Here is a 21476-nt window from a genome sequence, read left to right as displayed (position 1 = left end):
AAAGAACAAGTATTAAGGTGAAGATCACTGTATCACTGTTATCCCGTTGCTTATCAATTTGCTTGAGCGGGCACCAGTAACATCTCCATTGTGAGACTTGTTACTGTTTTTGGCATATCGAATACACCACGGGTAGCTTGCCAGGCTCTGCGTGTGGGCGAGATACTCTCAGTAGCTTGCTGGGCTCTCTGGCCTTTTGGCTAAGATCAAGTGTTGTAAACCACATTTCAATGAAAATAACATTGTACTGAAATGAAACTATGACTTATTTTTTAAAGCTTTATTTGTATAAAGTTCTCACACTATTTCTACTGGCATCTCAGAAATTACATTAGTTATATTAAAGCTTCACTCTCAGCTCACCATCCCCAAAGTTCTGTTCTTTTCTCTTTTTTGCTTGCTTTTTTTTTTTTTTTTTTTTTTCTTTTTGGGTCACACCTGGCATTGCACAGGGATTACTCCTGGCTCTGCACTCAGGAATTACCCCGGCAGTGCTCAGGGGACCATATGGGATACTGGGAATCAAACCCGGGTCGGCCACGTGCAAGGCAAACGCCCTACCCGCTGTGCTATTGCGCCAGCCTCTTTGCTTGCTTTTTTTTAAAAAAAAATACATTACATATTTAAATCTTTTTTGAGACATTAGATTTTATTAGGGTTGGTTTATTTTTTTAAGTTTAAATGAATTCCTATTTGATGAGAATAAGGTATACTAAATTTTTTTATATTTGTAGCCGTGTTCTTTCTATTGCTTTGTACTAATTTTACAACACCGTGAATATACTATACTTGAAGGTGAAGATTTTTTTTAAAAAGTTTGATCACATAATTTACATAACAGCCATGCTCTCTGGCCCCTGTTTGGTCTGGGGTGGGGACTGGCCCTTCTTAGGGACTCTGGGGAAGCCGTGGGAAAGGCAAGGGACTTGCTGTGACAATGTATCAAGGGCTTCTGGAATGATGTTTAAAAAACAAAAACGGTGTACAATCAGGTCCTGGCTACACTGCAGAACCTGGGGATGCTCCAATGATTGTCACTGTCACTGTTCAGCTTTTAAACCCTAAGTCAACACCAAAACAGAAAAGGGAAAAAGAAAAAAAAAACCCAAGCAATAACAAATAAAGCCATGCCAATCCCATCTCGTTTTCTGTGCGAGTTAGGTTTTGTCAAGAAGAGGCGTGACACACCGGTGTCACAGTCTGCCTGGAAGTATTTGCAGTGGATGATGGACAGGCCAGACTCATCATACTCCTGCTTGTTGATCCCCATCCGTTAGAAGGTGGACACGAGGCCAGGAAGGAGCCCCCATCCACACCAAGTACCTGCACTTCCGAGGCGTGGATCCTGATCTTCACGGTGCTGGGGGCCGGAGCGGTGATCTGCTTCTGCATTGGGTCAGGGAGGCCAGGTCCAGTGTGGTGCCGCCGGACGGCACGGTATTGGCATACAGGTCCTTCCGGTTATCTATGTCATACTGCAGGGTGGAACTGAAGGTTGTTTCGTGGATGCCACAGGGCTTCATGCCCAAGAAAGTGGGCTGGGACAGCGCCCTCGGGGCAGCAGAAGCACTCACTGCCAGTGGTGATCACCTGGCCATCGGACAGCTGGTAGTTCTTCTCCAGGGAGGATGAGGAGGCCACCAGGGCCATCTCTTGCTCGAAGTCCATCATCACACAGCACAGCTTCTCCTTGATGTTCTGCATGACCTCCCTCTCAGCTGTGGTGGTGAAGCTGCAGCCACTGTGAGCATCTGTGTGGCCAGGTTCAGGTGTAGGATGGCGTGGGGAAGCACGTAGCCCTCGTAGATGGGCACCGTGTGGATGACCCCACCTCCGGAGTCCATCACAATACCTGCGGTGCGGCCAGGGCCAGGGACAGCACTGCCTCGATGGCCACATACAGAGCCGGGGTGTTGAAGGCCTCCAACATGAACCCGGGTCATCTTCTCACGGTTGGTCTTGGGGTTCAGGGGGGACTTGGTCAGCATCACTGGGTGCTCCTTGGGCACAGCTTGGTGTAGAAGGTGTGGTGCCAGACCTTCTCCATGTCGTCCCAGTTTGTGACGCTGCCTTGTTAGATGGGGTTCTTGAAAGGCAGGATGCCCCTCTTTACTCTAAGTCTGGTCTCCTGGTGGCCATGCCCACCATCACACCCTGGTACTGGGGGCATCCCAGGATGGAAGGGAAGATGGCATGGAGGGGCATCATCACCCACAAAGCTGGCCTGGTATCATCCCGGGTGGGCTGATGCGGTGTGAGTCACTGGAGCAATGGGCAGTAAGTACGGGCTGGATGAAGTCTCGGCTGCTGAATGTTCTCTGTTTTTAAGAATAAAATGTATACGTTGAGATTTCCAAATATGAATGTTAGTTTTCTTAAAATAGAATGGAAATTTTTAATAAAATTTTATTATAGCATTGTGATTTAGAGTGTTTACTTTTTTAAAAAGTAGTTTCTTTAGAAATTAATTACCACTTTGCTTAGTTAATATCTAGTGACATATTTAGTCAATAAAAAATTAAAACCTAATAAAAATATGAGCAAAGGGCAATACAAATGCCCAATAGGCAAATAAAATATTCTTTAAAAAAATTTTTTAATAGTGTAGGAGCACTGCTATTTATTCAGCCATTGATTAAGCTGATTGAGTCGGGCATTAACTCCACATTACTTAAAAAAAATTTTTTTTAATTTTATGTTAGGTCACAATGTTTGATTACATTCAATATTCAAACACCAATCCCACCACCACTATACCTTCCTACCACCAAATTTGGGATGTTTCCATCCCAAACCCCAATCTCTGTCCCCAAAAACAACTGAAATAATATATTTCATATTGTCTGTTATGAAGAATTGCTGAACATGCTTAAAAAAAGTGTTCATATAAAAGACAGTGTGAAGATTGTTCTATTTTGGCAGGAACCATTAAGACATTTTATAGGACATCACTAACATGTTGTTAAAGTTTGGGTGATGTGCATGTATGTTCATCGCAGCACTGTTTACAATAGCCAGAATCTGGAAAAAACCCGAATGCCCCAGAACGGATGACTGGTTGAGGAAACTTTGGTACATCTATACAATGGAATACTATGCAGCTGTTAGAAAAAAGGAGGTCAAGAATTTTGTAGTTAAGTGGATGGGCATGAAAAGTTTCATGCTGAGTGAAATGAGTCAGAAAGAGAGAGACAGACATAGAAAGATTGCACTCATCTATGGTATATAGAATAACAGAGTGGGAGACTAACACCCAAGAACTGTAGAAATAAGTACCAGGAGGTTGACTCCATGGCTTCGAGGCTGGCCTCACGTTCCGGGGAAAGGGCAACTCAGAGAAGCGATCACCAACTATATTGTAGTCGAAGGCCATGTGGGGGAAGGGAGTTGCGGGCTGAATGAGGGCTAGAGACTGAGCACAGCGGCCACTCAACACCTTTATTGCAAACCACAACAGCTAATTAGAGAGAGAGAACAGAAGGGAATGCCTTGCCACAGTGGCAGGGTGGGGTGGGGGGAGATGGGATTGGGGAGGGTGGGAGGGACGCTGGGTTTACGGGTGGTGGAGAATGGGCACTGGTGAAGGGATGGGTTCCCGAACTTTGTATGAGGGAAGTATAAGCACAAAAGTGTATAAATCTGTAACTGTACCCTCACGGTGATTCTCTAATTAAAAGTAAATAAATTTAAAAATTAAAAAATAATAATAAAGTTTGGGTGATGTGAGCTTTGGTATATATGTCTGAAAATATGTATATATGCATATATATATATCCCTCTATTATTTGTTGCCTACTATCTGAACCCCATCAAATGTGGTGTGGTAGTTATGAAGAATGGGTAGGGAGAGTTTTATGATGTGTCCAGGAATATGTTCACTCATATGTGAGGCTCGACATTAGCTCATGGGGAGAGGCCTTGAGCATGGCAGCGGTTGAATTGTGGAGGTTTTTGGCTGCCAGAGCTGGGTCCCTTGGGGCGGGGAGGGCTTTCACACGGACCACTCTGGGGCATCCCATGTGAAACAGCCTGGCGTGGAGTCCAGTGGCATGGTTATGGGGGTCTCACTTTTGGGAGAAGCAGCCATGTGATCTGGATGGTGGCCAAAGACGAGATTATCTGGTGCTGGCTTATGGGCGTGACCCCTGGGTTGCTGGACACTGGAGAAAGCAGGCAGAGGATCTCTGCTCCTGGTCCCATTGAGCCCAGAGTCCAAGGTCACAAAGCCCCGCATTACCTGGGTTCCGTAGAACTTCACTCATGCATGAGACTCAGCTGGAGCGCATGGGCAGTGGCCTTGAGCGTGGCAGTGGGTGGTTTGTGAAGGTTTTGGCCGCTGGAGCTGGGTCCCTTGGGTCGGCGAGGGCTCTCACCCTCTGGGGCACCCTGGTGAAGACAGCCTGTCGCCGGGTCAGGACATTCTGTGGCGCTCTCTTTTGGGAGTTTTATAGTCTCTGGGTCTTTGCTGTTGATGAGATTACGTGGCGCTGGGGGCAATTTGTGGGTGTGACTGCCAAGCTACTGGAAAACTGGGGACTTTCGGGGAGGAGGCCCAGTCCCGATTCAAGTGGGCCTGTAGCTCTCAGTCACAGGTTCCCAACTACCTCTTCACTACAGTCCCTAGCTGTGTCTTTTGATCTCTTTTGAGATTTATGGGTCTCTGAAATAAGGCCAATAAATAAGCTTATATAGCTGAGCAGGAGGTGGTTTGTGGGTGTATCTCCCACATACCTAACTTTTGACCATTTAATTTCTTGGTAACTTGGCCCCAAGTTGTTGGTGTTTGTTCAAAGGCATAGTAGCAATTTTGGGCTACCTGGATGTCTAAAGGCACCATCAGCCTGCTGATGTCCTCACCCCACAGGTATAAGTTGACCTGCTGGCGGCACCACACCCCCAAATAAAATATTTTTAGCTACAGATTTAATAAACTGTAAGATTCAATCTTGAGATACAATTTTTCACTTCTTAATAATTTTTTTAACTTATTATGTTGAAACTATGTTTATGATTGTAGATTGTGAGTGGTAGAAAATAAGGATTCTTTTGTAATGTTGGCAAGAGTTATATTGGTACAAACCTTTTGGAGGACAATTAAAAAAAATAACAACCAAAGTTGATGTGATAGTACAGTGGGTAAAGTATTTCCCTTGTACAAGGCTGACTCAGTTTTGATCCCCAGAATCCTATATGGTCGCTCAAGTACTGTCAGGAAAAATTGAGTGCAGAGCCAGGAGTAACCCCTGAACATCGCTGGGTGTGACCCAAAAGCAAAATATATATATAACCTTAGTATATATAAAAAACCTTGGGGGCTGGAGTGATAGCACAGCGGGTAGGGCGTTTGCCTTGCACGCGGCCGACCCGGGTTCGAATCCCAGCATCCCATATGGTCCCCTGAGCACCGCCAGGAGTAATTCCTGAGTGCACGAGCCAGGAGTGACCCCTGTGCATCGCTGGGTGTGACCCAAAAAAGCAAAAAAAAAAAAAAAAAAAAAAACCTTAAAAAAAGTATATATAAAAAACCTTAAGGGTCACACCCAGCAGTGCTCAAAGCTACTCCTGAATTTGCTCAGGGAACACTCCTGGTGTGTTTGGGGGACCATAACGAGTGCTAGGGATCAAAGCCAGATCAGCTGTGTGCCAGACAAACACCTTCCACTATATTATTGCTCTGGCCCAACAAACTATTTTTTAGATCAGGTCCTCAAGAATCGGGGCCAGACAGACAGTGGGTAAGGTTCTAGCCTTGCATATATCTGATGGATTCTGTCCTTCTCCCCCCCATTTGGGATCCAACAATAACGCCATAAGTGATCCATGTGTGGAGAGCTAGAATAAGCCCTGAGCACCGCTGGGTATGATCCTCCTCTCAAAAAACAAAAAGCATAACTTATAGGTATGTGACCTTCGCATGTCAAATCAACAAATTAGAATAATCAAATTGTGTATCAGTGGGATTTGCAAAATTAATTATGGTTTAACCATAAAGAAGAATATGGCATAGTCATCAAACTGACTTGCGTAGAAGTTGCCGTGGCAGTGCAACATTTTAAATTTCATATATCCTTCTCCACTGTCCCCACTGACATCGACATTGCTGTGGTGTGTATGTCACCCCTAAAGAACAATGTAATGCTGACATATTTCTGTAGGCCGAATGCCACCCTTTTTTGGATTTGCTATTTGTGACTGAGGCCCTGATTAGTTCCAGGAACCTTTCCAGATGCCGTGTTACAGTCTGTTGCCCTTTAGCTTCCTGGTGTGTTGTAATTTCTTAGATTCTCGGTGTCCAGCAGGTATTCTGTGAAGTGTCCCTAGCTTGGTTTTTCCTTATAGACTGAGATGACAATTTTGTTGGTTTTGTATTGAGTAAAATAGTTCCATTGAGGGGCTGGAGCAATAGCACAGTGGGTAGGGCATTCACCTTGCACTCGGCCAGCCTGGGTTCGATTTCTCCACCCCTCTTGGAGAGCCCCACAAGCTACTGAGAGTATCTCACCCAAACGGCAGAGCCTGGCAAGCTACCTGTGGTGTATCCAATATACCAAAAACAGTAACAACAAATCTCACAATGGAGATGTTACTGGTGCCCGCTCGAGCAAATTGATGAGCAATGGGATGACAGTGATACAGTGATACATCAAACTAATGGCAAGCATTAGGGTGACATATTAAACAATAAAAGAGATCTAGAACAGAGCGGGAAGAAAAGTGGGGACATTGGTGGCAGAGACTTCTAAAATTAAATATACCAAGGCATTGAATTTTTATGTATTAACAATGAACAGTTGGAAAATTAAATACTTCACTCATATTTCAGAAAAAAGATACTAGAACATAAGGAAGTTTTAAAAGCCAGATTTATAGTACAACATATGCTGTATTACACTAATTTTATAAGGCATATAGAATTATATTATCCAAAATGTTAATACTGATTTTCTCTAAGGTTCAAAAATTGGAAAATTTTTATCATACTCATAATTTTTTGCATTTCTTAAAATAATTATAGAGAACATACTTTACTTTTACAAAATGTAGTTGATCTCTTGTTATTTAACAAGTCTCGTTTTATTAAGGACCATTGTCCTTAAAAAATAAAAATAAAAGGGGTCTGGAGCGATAGCACAGCAGGTAGGGCGTTTGCCTTGCATGCAATAAACCCGGGTTCGATTCCCAGCATCCCATATGGTCCTCTGAGCACCACCAGGAGTGATTCCTGAGTGCATGAGCCAGGAGTAACCCCTGTGCATCGCCAGGTGTGACCCAAAAAAGAAAAAAAATAATAAAAAAAATAAAAGAAAGGAACTTCACTTCTTTGATACCACAGAGGAACATACAAATTATAATTATGCAGTATTTTTAGTAAATCCCAGTGCATCTTTTGTGTCTGAAGCTTTATCTAAGAGTAACCTGTAAAACAGGTGTGGTAGGTGTGGTCCCCCCATCTGTTTCTCTTTGTAGAGACTTTTTTAAGAGGATAGAAGAGGATTAAAAAAAAAAATCTATCCTCATGGGCTGAAAAGCTAGGAGAAAATTAATACCTTTCTTTCCATCAGCATTACCTTCTGTTGTTATTTTCAGTGAACATATATTTAGGAACTACTCACAAGACTGTCCACCACACTTTAGGAACATAAGCTTTGACTCAAGTTTGAGTCTCAAAAGTTTACTGCTGAAAAGGGTGTTAATTAATAGCCCAGGCTGAGGCATAAACAGCCATAAACACTAAGTTCTTTTAAGAAATCCCTTTTTAGGATTAAAGTTTTGCTTTGTACTAGAAAGGTTTTGGAGTGGGGTGGAGGTGGAGACTTATTTTTAGTGAAGTTAAGAAAATCTCTACGTCCTCTCTTCTAATCATCTCTTTCTACTTTGTGAAGAGAGAAAAAAAAATCTCATTTGAGTCCTGAACAGGGAAATTAGTGAGATTTTACAAAAGTATGATAGGTAAGTAGTTCGGGGGTCGGTGATGTGTGTGTGTGAAATTATATTCCTAAAATAGTCTTAAGCCAATGTTCCTCAATAGGAAAGAAGTGAATAAATACATAAAAATAAATTAAATAGACAAGTAAATAAATGGGCCATACTATAGCACTCCTATAAACAAAACCAAACTCATTAATGTGCTGCAGACACTTTGGAAGGCAATTTATCAGTTGTTTATAAAACTAAACATCCTCTTAGAGAATGATCCTTGGTATTTATCTGATGAGTCAGACACTCAAACTTAATGGTATGGACCCAAATGAGGTGGTTTTGTCTGTTTGTGGTATGCTTTTGTTATTTTGGATTCCCTCCCCTCCTCTCCCCCATTTTCAGGGCCACACCCAGCTGTGCTCAGGTCTTACTCCTGGTTCTGTGCTCAGCAATCATTCCTGGCCCTGTTTTCAGGGAACTGCATGCAGTGCTGGGATCATAGAAAAATCAATTATCAGCAAGTCAAGCAACTAACCCTCTATACTAGCTGTTCAGTCCAAAATGAGTTGTTTTTTTTTTAAGTGCTGCCCTATGAATGTTTATTGCAAACTTATTTGTAATTGGAAAAACTTAAATACAGCTCGAGAGGTAGAGCTCATGTCTAGCATGTATGTGGTTGGGAGTTGAATGTCAGCATTTTAGGCCTTCACCAGTTGTAGATCTAGTGGTCTCTAAGTACCACCAGATCTGAGCACTGAACTATTAGGCCCAGCATTTTATCTGGAGATGAACCCAATAAAAAGAATTAACTGTTTGTGATTTACCAAAAGTAAAAAGGAAAAGAACTTCCAAGTCCTGAAAAGATACAATATACCCTTCAGTGCAGATTAGGGGAAGAATCTGGCTAAGACTGCATAAGGTATAAGCAAACTACATGACACTGAAAAAAGCAAGACCATGAAGTCAGTCAAAAATAATCAGTGGCTGGGGCTGGAGTGATAGCACAGCGGGTAGGGCGTTTGCCTTGCACGCGGCAGACCCAGGTTCGAATCCCAGCATCCCATATGGTCCCCTGAGCACCGCCAGGAGTAATTCCTGAGTGCATAAGCCAGGAGTAACCCCTGTGCATCGCTGGGTGTGACCCAAAAACCAAAAAAAAAAAGAATCAGTGGTTGCCAGGGCGTCATGAGAGCTTATAAACTCTGGACTTCATCTAATTTGGATTTTATGCAAATTCAAAACTTCTCTAAAACATAACAACAAGGGGTTGGAGCAATAGTACAGCAGGTAGGGTGCTTGCCTTGCATTTGGCTGACCTGGGTTTAATTACTGGAAACCCATATTGTCCCCTGAGCACTGCTCAGTGTGATCCTTGAGCACAAATCCTGGAGTAAGCCCTGCACACCACCACGTGTGATACAAATAAAGTTGTTCATGATGGTTTATTACAGACATTCAATATTCTGACGCTATTGCACTTTCCCATCACCATTATTTACAATCTTCCCAACAACCCCTAGAGCCTGCCCCTGTCGCAGGTCTCCATAATTTATTTTATATTGATTATTGCAAATAATTTGCTAAAATAATGATCAAAAACTGTTTCCTTAGAAGAAAGTTAGTGCAGATTGCTGTATCTCACCATGGAGCCCTTAAGCTCTTATATAAGAGATTACAGTTTAAGCCTCTGTGGTCATATTTTGTTAATTGAGAGTGGTTGCCTTCTACATTACATGCCATCCAATCTGGTGTGCTACTCCTAGTTCATCAGTGTTGTGTAGTTTGAGATGTCACTCCAGGAAATCCAAGATTTGTAACAGGGCAAGATGATACAGCTGAATTTAAATTTTTAACTGGGTGGCAGCTTGGGGGCTTGTGTATGACTGCCAGGGTTCCAGAAGCACAGGAAGATGGGGGCATGTAGCCCACCCCTAACTTCATGAAAGCCTGGAGGTTTCAGTCACAAAACCTATATACCTGAGTGTTTCACAGATTGATTTCGGGATGAGGCTTGTCCCAAGCAGTGGAGTCCAACTGGAAGCATGGCAGTAATTGTTGAGTGTGGAGGTTTCTGACTGTCCAGGTTCTATTTGGACAGGCACTGGGCTCACTCGCCCAACTCTGGGGTGCCCAGAATCTCTCAGCCTTGCACAGGGTCTGAAAGAATTCCTGCAACTTATTGATCTCTTTTAAGATTTACTTATGAGTCTCTAGATCATGGCCTGTAAATCAACATCTATATATTTTTTTAAAAAGATATTAATGAGTGCTGCACAAATATATGGACCCAACTCTAAGTATTCCAAGGGTTAGATGAGCTCCTATGGGCACAACCAGACAAGAGATGCAGCTTAGAGTTCTGAAACATATAGCCCAGCCCAGGAACAAGGTTGTAAAACAATTAGGTTGTGTGCTAACATACAGTGTGTTGTATAAGATGATTTACTAATTTTTCCACACAGTACTTAGAATATTATGGTTACAAACCAAAGCTCCATAAATCTTAGCATCATTTTTTTCAGACATATCATAGTCACTATTTACTGATTTATTTCAGAGATTTTCCAGTATGACAAAGATGATTTAGAAGATCTCATCACTGTGTTCTGATGATGATGTGGTTTGAACAGGAAGAAGATATCCTTTTCCTTTAAGGATAATTTCTAAACTTTTGAAATCATTTGGTTGAGATGCCAGTGAACACAAAGATGCCCTGCTCCTATCACTTGCTGTGGGCACTTAGTTGTTGGACAGCCCAACCCTTTAGATCCACCTCAGTGTCTGAGTGAAGGTAACATTTCTTTTCTATTTCTTTTGGTTTTTTTGGGGGGGTCACACCTGGTAATGCTCAGGGCTTACTCCTGGATCTGCGCTTAGAATCTGGCATATGGGGATTAAAACAAGGTCAGACATATGCAAGGCAAATACGCCACCCATTGTACTTCACTCCAGCCCTCTGAGGTCACATTTACACCAGTCCTGCTCCTAGTCCGTGATTAATCCCAGAGGGCTTGTTAATGCAGGCCTATTTGCTGTTGGACAAGGCTCACCATCAATGAGGCAATATTCCTTTAAGGACTCTCCCCTACCCCAGAATAGCCAAAATTATTTAAATTGGTGCTACTGTCTAAGGCTACTCCCTTCTTCTTCTCCCCACCATCTGTGGTTAGTGCCTATCCCTGCCTTCACCTACTTCCGCCTCATTTCCCTTTACAAGAATTTCCCCTAATAAGTTTCTTGCATGTCTACTGTATGACTAACTCAGTCTTGGCATCTACTTCTCAGAACCTGTTTTAATACTAAGACCATCCAGTAGTGAATACATGGCCTTTTTATTCTTTGCAGCATAAGCACTCAGCAAACATCTAAAATGCTCGCCCCCATGCTTTTTAGATATTTAACTTGGATATCCACACATTGCAAACCTTTTTGTTAATATAACCACATATCCAGGGGCCAGAGAAATAAATTGTACAGGAAGTAAGGTGCTTCCCTTGCATGAACTACGTATGGCCACCAGAGTACTGCTGGGGATCACTTCTGAGCACAGAATCAGGAATAGCTCCAGGTGTGGCCCAACACCCAACCTCCAAAAAATTACGTATTCTGTGTGCTGCTTCAAATTTGTCACATGTTAATCTGTTTGTGGCCTGTCGTACAGTTATCACCTAAACATTGTGACTTTGGAACTAAGCTGTTCTTTTCATTTCACTGATATAAAGAAAGAGGTAAGAGAACTTTTAATATAATACAGGTTGCTTAGAAAGCATTATTTTTCATCAGTGTGCAGTGAGAACAGCTTACTCTTCCATATGAGTGAATTTTTTTGTTGTTGCAAAATAACACAATTTTCAAGTGTAAAGATATATTGTTAGGCTGGTGATGTGCCTCAACAATAATGCCTTGTGCATGTGAAGTCCTGGGTTTGAGCCCCAATACCACAAAACAAACAATAACAAAAAGTAGTATTTTGACATAATTGTAGACTCAGAGAATGTTGTAAAGTTAATACAGAGAGGTACCAGGAAGTCTTCATCTAGCTTCCTTAAATGATAATAAAAATTAATACTGATGTTAAACAGCAAAATATTTCAAGCTCTAGTCAATGGACAACTTATTAAATTTATATTTAATATTCTTAAATAGATGTAACTTTTTCAAGACTTGTTACTATTTTTGGCATATGGAATACACCATGGGTAGCTTGCCAGGCTCTGCCATATGGGCGGGACACTCTCTCTGTAGCTTGCCGGGCTCTCTGAGAGGGATGGAGGAATAAAACCTGAGTTGGCCGCATGCAAGACAAATGCCCTACCCGCTGTGCTATCCCAGAAATGGGGCTGGAGCAATAACACACCAGGCAGGGTGTTTGTCTTGCATGCGGCCAACTCGGGTTCGATTTCTCTGTCCCTCTCGAAGAGACCAGCAAGCTACTGAGAATATCCTGCCTGCACGGCAGAGCCTGGCAAGCTACCCATGGTGTATTCCATATGCCAAAACCAGTAACAAGAAGCCTCACAATGGAGACCTTACAGGTGTCTGCTCAAGCAAATTGATGAACAACAGGATGGCAGTGCTAAATAGATGTAGCAACCCTCAAATTTAATCACCCAATGTGATTTAACCAATGTAGTGGCTCATTCTGAGGCATCAGAATCACCTGACTCAATTAATAAACCAGTTGCCTGTGCTTCTCTGGCATTTTGGGCCCAGAAATCCTGGATTGGAGCCCTAGAAACTCTAAGTCTCACAAGTCCAGGCAATGCCAATAATGCCAACACCAGAAGCCCTCCCTTTGGGTACCAGAATATGACAACAACACAGACTATTCAGCTAATTTCAGCTGTTTAAAATGAAGCCGAAACAACATAAAACTATATGAGTGTAGACGTAGAACTTGTGAAACTAGTCCTGTCACTCTCTGTCAATGTGTGCCAGAGAAGATTTGGGAACAAAGTCCAGTCAAGGTGCAAAGGTTGTATCTTTAATGAAAATGAACTTAGAAAAACTCAGAGAAGAGACCAAGCTTAAGATAAGTGTTGTTTCCAAGGTAATTACCAACAAAAGGATTGTCAAATAAGACTGTTATTTCTACTCTATTTCTACTTTACTTCTAATCTACTAATTTTACCTTTGTTTAGTTTGTGAGCTACTACTTGTCCAGACTCACAAGTTTATCTGTTGCAATTACATGGCTACTTGCAGACCATAGGAGACACCTGGATCTGAGATGAAGGGCAGCGTTAGCAATAAGCAGAGTGTCAGCATTTTTATGCTGGTTCCCTGGACTGCAAATCCCACATGACCACAAAAAGAAGGCCAGGTTTCAATTGTAATCCAACCATACTGTGTTGTGATATAGCAAAGGAACTTTGAACCACAATCTTTCAGGATAGGGTTATGATTTGGGGACCACATCAAGCAGTCCTTAGGGATTATTCATGATTTAGTGCTCAAAGGTTGCTTCTGGCAGCACTTGGGGGACTAGGTCCCCCAAGGGATTTAAGTCCAAAGCCTCACACATGCAAGGCAAGTGCTCCATTACTGAACCACAACCCCAGCCACAAAAATCACAATATTTGGAGGAGGAGGGAGATGTCTGGGTGCTCATGGAAGCTTATGCAGTGCCATGGGTTGAACTAGGGTCAGCCATATGCCATGCAAGCACCTTAATCCCAGTACTATCTCTCTGGTCCTCAACAATTTTTTTCAAAACCAAATTAATTTATTTTCCTTTTATTTTCTTTCATGGACCTCAACAAATTTTATAATTGTAAACCTGTCTGCTTGTTGCTGGGGAGGGGTAAACTTTGTTAGGTGTTAAATGTGCCTCCGGACGCTGACCCTATCCCTATCTGCCAAGGCTATGAATAAACCTTCCCTTTGCTCCAAAGGTCAGCACTTTCGATGATTCCCAGACTATTTGCTATGCAACTCTTCTCTAGAGCTTGCAGAACAAAGGGTGCTCAGCAGTCTTCCTGGTTTCCCACCCAGTACAAAATGCAAAAGTTCTCAATTATTAAAACATGACTAAATAGGTTAATACCTTTCTCTAGAAATCTTATCCTTCCCCATCAAGTTCATATCATTAGCGCTAGATAAGACATATCACTCATGGGCTGGAGAGCTAGCGTAGAGGTTGGGGTATAAAGTGATTGCCTTGCAAGCAAATGATCCTGGTTCAGTCCCTAATACCATATTCGGTCCCCCAAACACAGCCGGGAGTCACTCCTGATGACAGAGCCAGGAATAGCCCATAAACACTGGTGGATATATCTATCCCCAAAAGATATTACTCAGCCTAGGTGATTGAAGTAAAGTAGTTGTTGATATTTTATGATTTTACACACACACATTTTATTATGTTATGTATCCATTATATATGTATTTTGTCAATTTATGTGCCCTTTGAAATATTGAGTTTTTCTCCTTTGGCATTTCTAATTATTTCTAACACTGCAAGTTTTCATAAGTATTATTTAGTTTCTGTTGTCTCTCTTTCTCCAGCTGTGCTCAGGGTTTACTACCAGCTCTGTGTTCAGGACTCCATCTGGCAGTGCTCAGGGGACCATAAAAGGTACCTGGCCTGGTCTTGTGCAAGACAAGTGCCTCAACTTTCTTTCTGGCCCCGATCCTAGCTTCTTCAGAAAATTAAGAAAATATCTTTAGAACATTTTCTGATTTTCATTTTGTCCTGCAAAACAACTCCCTACTGTAGTCTCTCCTGTATCATGGGAAGTCCGAAAGGCCTGTGAAATGTTTGTTGTTTTGTTATTTCTATGGAAGCTACCGTTTCCTTTTTCTTTCTGATATCTGTTACTTGTTTATGGAACGCCACAAGATAGGTTTGCTCACCCCCTGGTCAGGTGTACTAGACCAAATATCTCTTTAGGAGATCCAAGACTACCTGAAAGAAGAAAGTCTTCCATGGTCTGTTTTTGCTCATTGGAATAGTCCTTCTCTCTTTTTCTCAGTGAAATATAGAAAATGATCAGTTTATCATACTTAATTTTTTTAAAGCTTTGGGTATTAAACATAGGTAAAGAAAGTGGTTGATCTTTAAAATACAGTGGGTAACCTTGAAGAAACTCCTTGTCACATATGGTTAAACTTGAAGGAGAAAATTATGATAATCATTTCTAATTTTTGCAACTGTAATTGTCTATGGCAGATTCATTCGCTGTGGATATTAGATTTGGGAGTCAATGGAACACTCCTAACGTGGAGTCTGCTTTTCTTTTATTATCAGCAGGCTGCTTGCTGCAAGAATAAAAACAGTTTCAGCCTCTTCAAAAGCTCATTATTTTGAAGGGCAGGCTTTGGCTTGATAACTAGAATTCATTCTGGCTTGGAGCCAGCTTTGTCTCCTTCCACATAAACATTCAGCGATATATTAAGAATCCTGGAACCATAGTGCACAAGATGCCTTACAGACTCTCTAGCTCTGTGGTTCTCAACATCTTCCATGGAATAATACTCCAGGTTCCTGAGTCCCACAGCACAGGAAAAACAAAAACAATCCTCTGTCTGCCCCCAGCCCCCAACCTCAGTCCAAAATGTTCTCTGAGAAGCTGGGTGCATTCTGCCATGATGATACTGTCTTTGCATTTGTTCAGAAGCATGCCCTGTGTGCTACCGCTATGTTTTTCTTGGTTGGGAGCCACTGTTAGTTTGGCTGGTTTTTCTAATACAGCTGGTGGGTAGCAGAGGGAGTCTGGGGGCCCACATGTCTCCCAGCCAGACGTGGTTTTCAATATCTTGCCCCCTGAGGCACTGGGCAGATGCTCTATTGCCCCTGGAGTGATCCACCCTGATTCTCTTTCCACCCAGACTCCAACAGAAATTCATTTGGGAAGTAGTAGACTCAGGCGTAAATTAGGCAGTTTCCATGAGTGCTTAAAGGTCTTTAGAGGACCATTAGCAAATTAGAATTTCACTTTAACCAGCACCCCTAGTAGATGGAAAGACTGTATTTATCTCTAAGGCACTTTAAACCAGAATTAAGGACATTTCATTTATTCAGACAAATAATCCTAAACTTCTGTCCTCCCAAAGATAATTAGAAAATCTGTGTTTTTCACTGGTTATGAAGATTCTGTCCTTTTTTTCTTCAGGGATTCACTGTGGTGACTGTCGGTGAATTGCTGATTGGCTGCACATTTCATTCCTTCTGTGTCACCTGTCTCAAGTGACAAATGCTTGAGAATAAAAAGAAACCCAAAGTTTTAAAAACCAAATTTATAGTACAACATATGTTGCATAACCCTCATTTTATAAAGCATATAGAAGTATATTATCCAACGTGATAATACTGATTATCTCTAGGTACAAAAAATTGGGATTTTTAAAATCATACTCCTACTTTGGTCATATGACATTCCTTTTTTTAATATACTTTTTTAATCTTACCTAATTTTGAATAATGAGTTCAGGATGATTTGGGTTTCTCGTGTGTGTGTGTGTGTGTGTGTGTGTGTGTGTGTGTGTGTGTGTGTATTTTTGGACCACACCCAACAATGCTCAGGGCTTACTCCTGGCTCTTGGCAATGCTCAAGGAGCCATATGGAATGCCAGGGATTAAACCAGGTAAGCACCCTACCACTGCACTATCTCTTTGGTTGCTTTGGATTCTGCAAGCAAGGGCTCAAATTTACTGCAACATCCTATTAAAGGTCCTCCTTGATGGGCCTGAATGCCTCTTTGCCTCTCACTAGAAGGCAGAAAGAAATAGAAATTCACTCTGCCTCTCCCTATGAGTAAGATATTTCTCCCATGGGATAAGTGGAAAGGGGGGGATCACACATACAGGTGTTGGAGGGATTATTCCTGTCTGGGGGTCTTGGCCAAAAATTGCCCCTTAAAAGATAGTTGACCTGGGGCTGGAGTGATAGCACAGCAGGGAGGGCGTTTGCCTTGCACGCGGCCGACCCGGATTCAATTCCCAGCATCCCATATGGTCCCCCAGCACCGCCAGGAGTAATTCTGAGTGCATGAGCCAGGAATGACCCCTGTGCATCACTGGGTGTGACCCGAAAAGCAAAAAAAAAAAAAAAAGATAGTTGACCTTATATGTGTAGGTTTGATTCTGGGCTTTGTTCTGTTCCCCTGTTCTATGTGTCTGTCTTTATACGAGTATCATACTGCTTTCAAGCAATGAATCAATTTAGAAAAAGTGAAGGGGTAGCCTGGGGGATAGCTCAAGGGACTCGAACACCTGCCTTGCATTCACAAATCTCTAAGTTTGGCCCCAAGCACCACATGCCCACCTGAACTTTCCCAGGTATGGCTCTGGTGGTCCCCAGAACCACTGCATTGCATTGCCAGGTCCAAGCCCTGACTTGTCAGGCCTGGCTCCCAAGCACCCCCCAAACAAAATTTACAGCAAGAGGACGTATTCTTAGAAATGTATTTTAGGTTATTTTGTTATGTGAGCATCACTACCTGTAATTAGATTAAACTAAATGGTCATAATCTATTGCAAACCTACTCTGTACTTTATAGTCACCATATTCATAATCTAGTGCCAGCTAAAAATTTATACAGCATGTGCATACATTGGACTATTATTTAGCATTAAAAAGAAGAGAGAAATCCTGCCATTTGTGACAATATGGCTAAAACTGGAGGACATTATGATAAGTGAAATATGACTGTTTAAAAAAGGATTCTTAGGGCTGGAGTGATAGCATAGCAGGTAGGGTGTTTGCCTTGCATGTGGCCGACCTGGGTTCAATTACCAGCATCCCATATGGTCCCCTGAGCATGCAGAAGTAATTCCTGAGTGCATGAGCCAGGAGTAACACCTCTGCATCCCCGGATGTGACCCAAAAAAGCAAAAAAAAAAAAGGGGGGGCGGAGGAGATTCTTACTGCCTAATTCCTCTTACTGTGAAGGTTGTTAGAAATAATCCAGTGCACGCACAGACACAGAATCTACAATGGAGGTTATGAGGGGCTGTTGCTGGAAGAAATTAAGGATTATTACTCAGAGGCTATAAAAATGTCAATGATGCCAAACCAGTAGGTTGTCGAGGTTTCTGCACAACACATTGTGTCTGAAGGGCAGTCTCACGCACTTTACAATGTTGGTGGGTAGTTCACATGATACTGACTCAAAATTGGTTAAACCATCAAAAACCAGAATACTCACTCACACACACACATATACACACACACCAGTACAAAACACCTCTAACATTCTTAATGATCAAGTCAGACCCTTCTTTAATAAGATGTAAATTCCATTTTCAAGTTGGAATGCTTAGACTTTCCCACCCCCCCCCCACATAGAATAATTAAAACAGGGGAAAGCTACCTTTCTCTCTGAAGGTAGCTTTCATGTGATTTTCAGCACTATTTTAATATTTCTTAAGGTTTCATATTTCTCTCTTTGTTTTTCCTTCTTTTCCTTTATTAATATCTATTAGAATACCTCTGGAGAAAATGTAGATGAATATGATTTTTAAAAAGATATGTCCAAGGATATAGTACAGTGGATAGGGCACTTGCTTTGCACACAGCTGACCCAGGTTTGATTTCCTTCTCATATAGTCCCCCAGCTTGCCAGGAGTGCTCCCTTAGTGTAAATCCAGAGCAAAGTCAGGTATGCCCCTACATTAAGATTTATGACCATTCCCTCCAAGCATGCCAGCTAACCTCTTCATGTTTTTTGTTTTGCTTCCCTGATTTAACTAAACTAAAATACTTAAATATAGTAGTTAAATGAGGGAATAATATGCTTTTAATGTCTTTTTAGACTGGTTAGCCATCCTATTATAGTCATTTGCCTTTCAAATCTAACCAACAAGTAATTCAATGCTAATTAGTAGTATAAGAAGTGTAATCTTAGGTTTATAAGGTCTAGGTGTGTTCCTAAAATAAAACAGAAAATCGTGTATATAGCCTGGCAGTTCTCAGACTTGTGGGGTGAATATGGAGAATAGTACAGTGCAGGGGATGAGAAATAGAGAGTCCAGATGTCTAAGTGGGTCTGTGTGACCTTAAACAAGCCATTTAATGTCTCTGAGCCTCAGTTTTCTCATCTAATAAAAACCAGATATAATAGTAATTATATCTATTTATAAGGTTATTGATTTTGGACTAATTTATTTCTTGATGAAACTCTATGGTTTTTATGTTAGTTTTCCCTTGCCTGCTGTTCATTCGTCCAAGATTTTCATAGCTCAGAATCAACAGTGTTCCAAACCATTACATGCAGTGAACTATTTTGAGAGAGTCCACATTCCCAGTAGTTATTCAGTATACTGTTACATTTTATTTTGTTGTTATTGTTGAGATTTTCCTGTGGTTAATTTATAGATTAAGCTATCACAAGTTTTGTATTCGCAGATAGTCTTAATTTGCATTGGTTCAGCTTTGTATTTTCACCTTCAGGGTAAGGCATCCTAGAAACTGTGTATAACACTCTCCTGTAACGCTGGACAGGGACAGCTCCTCGTCAGCTTTCTTGACCTATGATACACAGGAATCATCAAGACTCTGATTCCTCCTATTAGGTGACACAAAGATGCCAATGAAATCCAACACCCTTCTTTGAATCACCATTGGAGATTGTCTCTCTTGTACTTCCTTTCAGACAAGTTATATCCCTCTATTATTTTTAATAAATGTGATTTTAAAACAGAGTAAAGCTTTCCATATGTTTCTATGTTTTTTTTTAGGGCATCCTTAAATAAGCACCTTTCTTTCCTTTCTTTTTCTTCTATTTTGTTTCTTTTTCTTTCACACAGGTGATGAAACCTTGGTGATGAAACCTAAGTTAATCACTCAGTCCTGTCTCTGATCTCTTAGTGAGCACTTATAAGTCTGTACTATACACATGGCTGGTAAGACAACTCAAAATATATCTACTTCCTTAAACTAGTCCATATTAGAAGTACTCAATTTCTTCCTTTTATTAACTATTAAAAGTGTTTTTCTAGTGATAACTCAGTTGAGATAAGCAATTAAATCAATGTTACCTAAAGGGATTTTTCTTTAGGTAAATGACCTAGAATGGCAGATTGAAAGGGAAACTAATATGTGCCGGAGTCCAGCTCCGGCATGATGGCTAGCCGACTCAGAGATGATGTGTTGACCAGCAGCTATCGAGGCTGAAGGCCTCGAGGCTGAAGGCCCCGTTTATTCTCAAGCAAGCAGTTTTATATTATTTGCATACCTTGGCCCAGGCACGTAGCCAAGTCCAAAGATGTTCTCATGGGTTAGACATATTTTGTGTTTGTCTCAAGATGTTCTCATTAAAAATACCAAGTCAGATTATTCCCAAGGTTACTTAGAGCACGAGAAGTATGTACGTGCAGGATGTGTCCTGCTTATCTTGCTGGTAGGTTTTACCTTCAAGGCCCCTCTTTCAAGAGGCCCTCTGCACAGGACTCTCCCAAGCCCCCAGTGCAGGTCATACAAAGTTCATTGTCCCACGCTGGTCTCTAGTCTCTAGTCTATGTGCTCCAAGCAATCCCACTACAAATATGCATAAAACTAGGGGATATTCAAACTTTCATGATAAGGGAACGTGACAAACTATTTCATAGGCATTCCTGGTGGATTGTATTTGGACAACTGTGTCTACCCTCTGTTTCTATGATCTTAGCCTTGGTACCATTGACTAGAGATTGTACACACTATACACTATAATCTGAAAGTGAGCTCTCAACTCCTTTCTTCATATTCTACTAATTATGGTATTGGTGATTAGGAACCACTGTTCTGGCCACTAATCTTTTCCACTGTAAACATACTGCCTTGCAATTTGTGATTAAAGTTACTAGCATGTCCCAATTATATGTCCCATCTGGTGGTGCTTCCTGTTTTATCTCCAAATCAAATTTAATAGAAAATGGACATGTTTCAAAGTATGAATTATAACTCGATTCTGGAATTCTATTTGCCATTGGACTTCAATAAAACAATACATTTTTATTGAACTGTAGTGAAATGAAAATATCTACAAGAATGTTTCTGCATAGAGATTCCATAATATCTGATTCCTAGCAGCCCCTAGCTTGGTAGCATTTAAGTATATGATAACACAGTTTGGCCTGGGAGTGAAGCTATTGGAAACAAGGCAGCTTGGATATCAAGGATGGATATCTGAGGAGAGGTACCCTTGCTTACTATAAGACACTTGCCTACTTTACGAGCATCAGAAGAAATCTGCCACACAAATTGATGTGTGCAGATGGGAAAGACTATTGTCAAGCAAAAACTTTCAAAACCACTACAACCATCCAGTCATCACTGTCATGATCATTCCCTGTAGAGTATAATGCTTCCTGAAATAAGTCAGGTGGAGGTAGGTAATAATCCTATGATTTTATTCTTTAGTGGTACAAAAAGAAACAATATAAGTGAACTTAATACAATGAAAACAAACTTTTGGACTATAAAACCAGATTAGTGGTTACCAGAAGAAAAATAGTGTGTGTGTGTGTGTGTGGAGAGGGGGGGACTTGTGTGTGCATAAATTGGATAGATGGACTCAACTGTGTGGTAAAGATGGATGTTAATGTTTAGTAGTAAACATACTGCCATTTCCTC

General features: G+C 41.4%; 1 pseudogene; it reads right to left on the bottom strand.

Annotated features, from left to right (window-relative positions):
• The window catches only part of LOC101557441 (actin-3-like), a 110198-nt pseudogene that overhangs the window by 22341 nt on the left and 66381 nt on the right, over positions 1 to 21476 (bottom strand).

Source organism: Sorex araneus, chromosome 6 (assembly GCF_027595985.1).
Source record: "Sorex araneus isolate mSorAra2 chromosome 6, mSorAra2.pri, whole genome shotgun sequence".
Lineage (NCBI taxonomy): Eukaryota > Metazoa > Chordata > Mammalia > Eulipotyphla > Soricidae > Sorex > Sorex araneus.
This window is presented reverse-complemented; position numbering and strand designations above follow the sequence as displayed.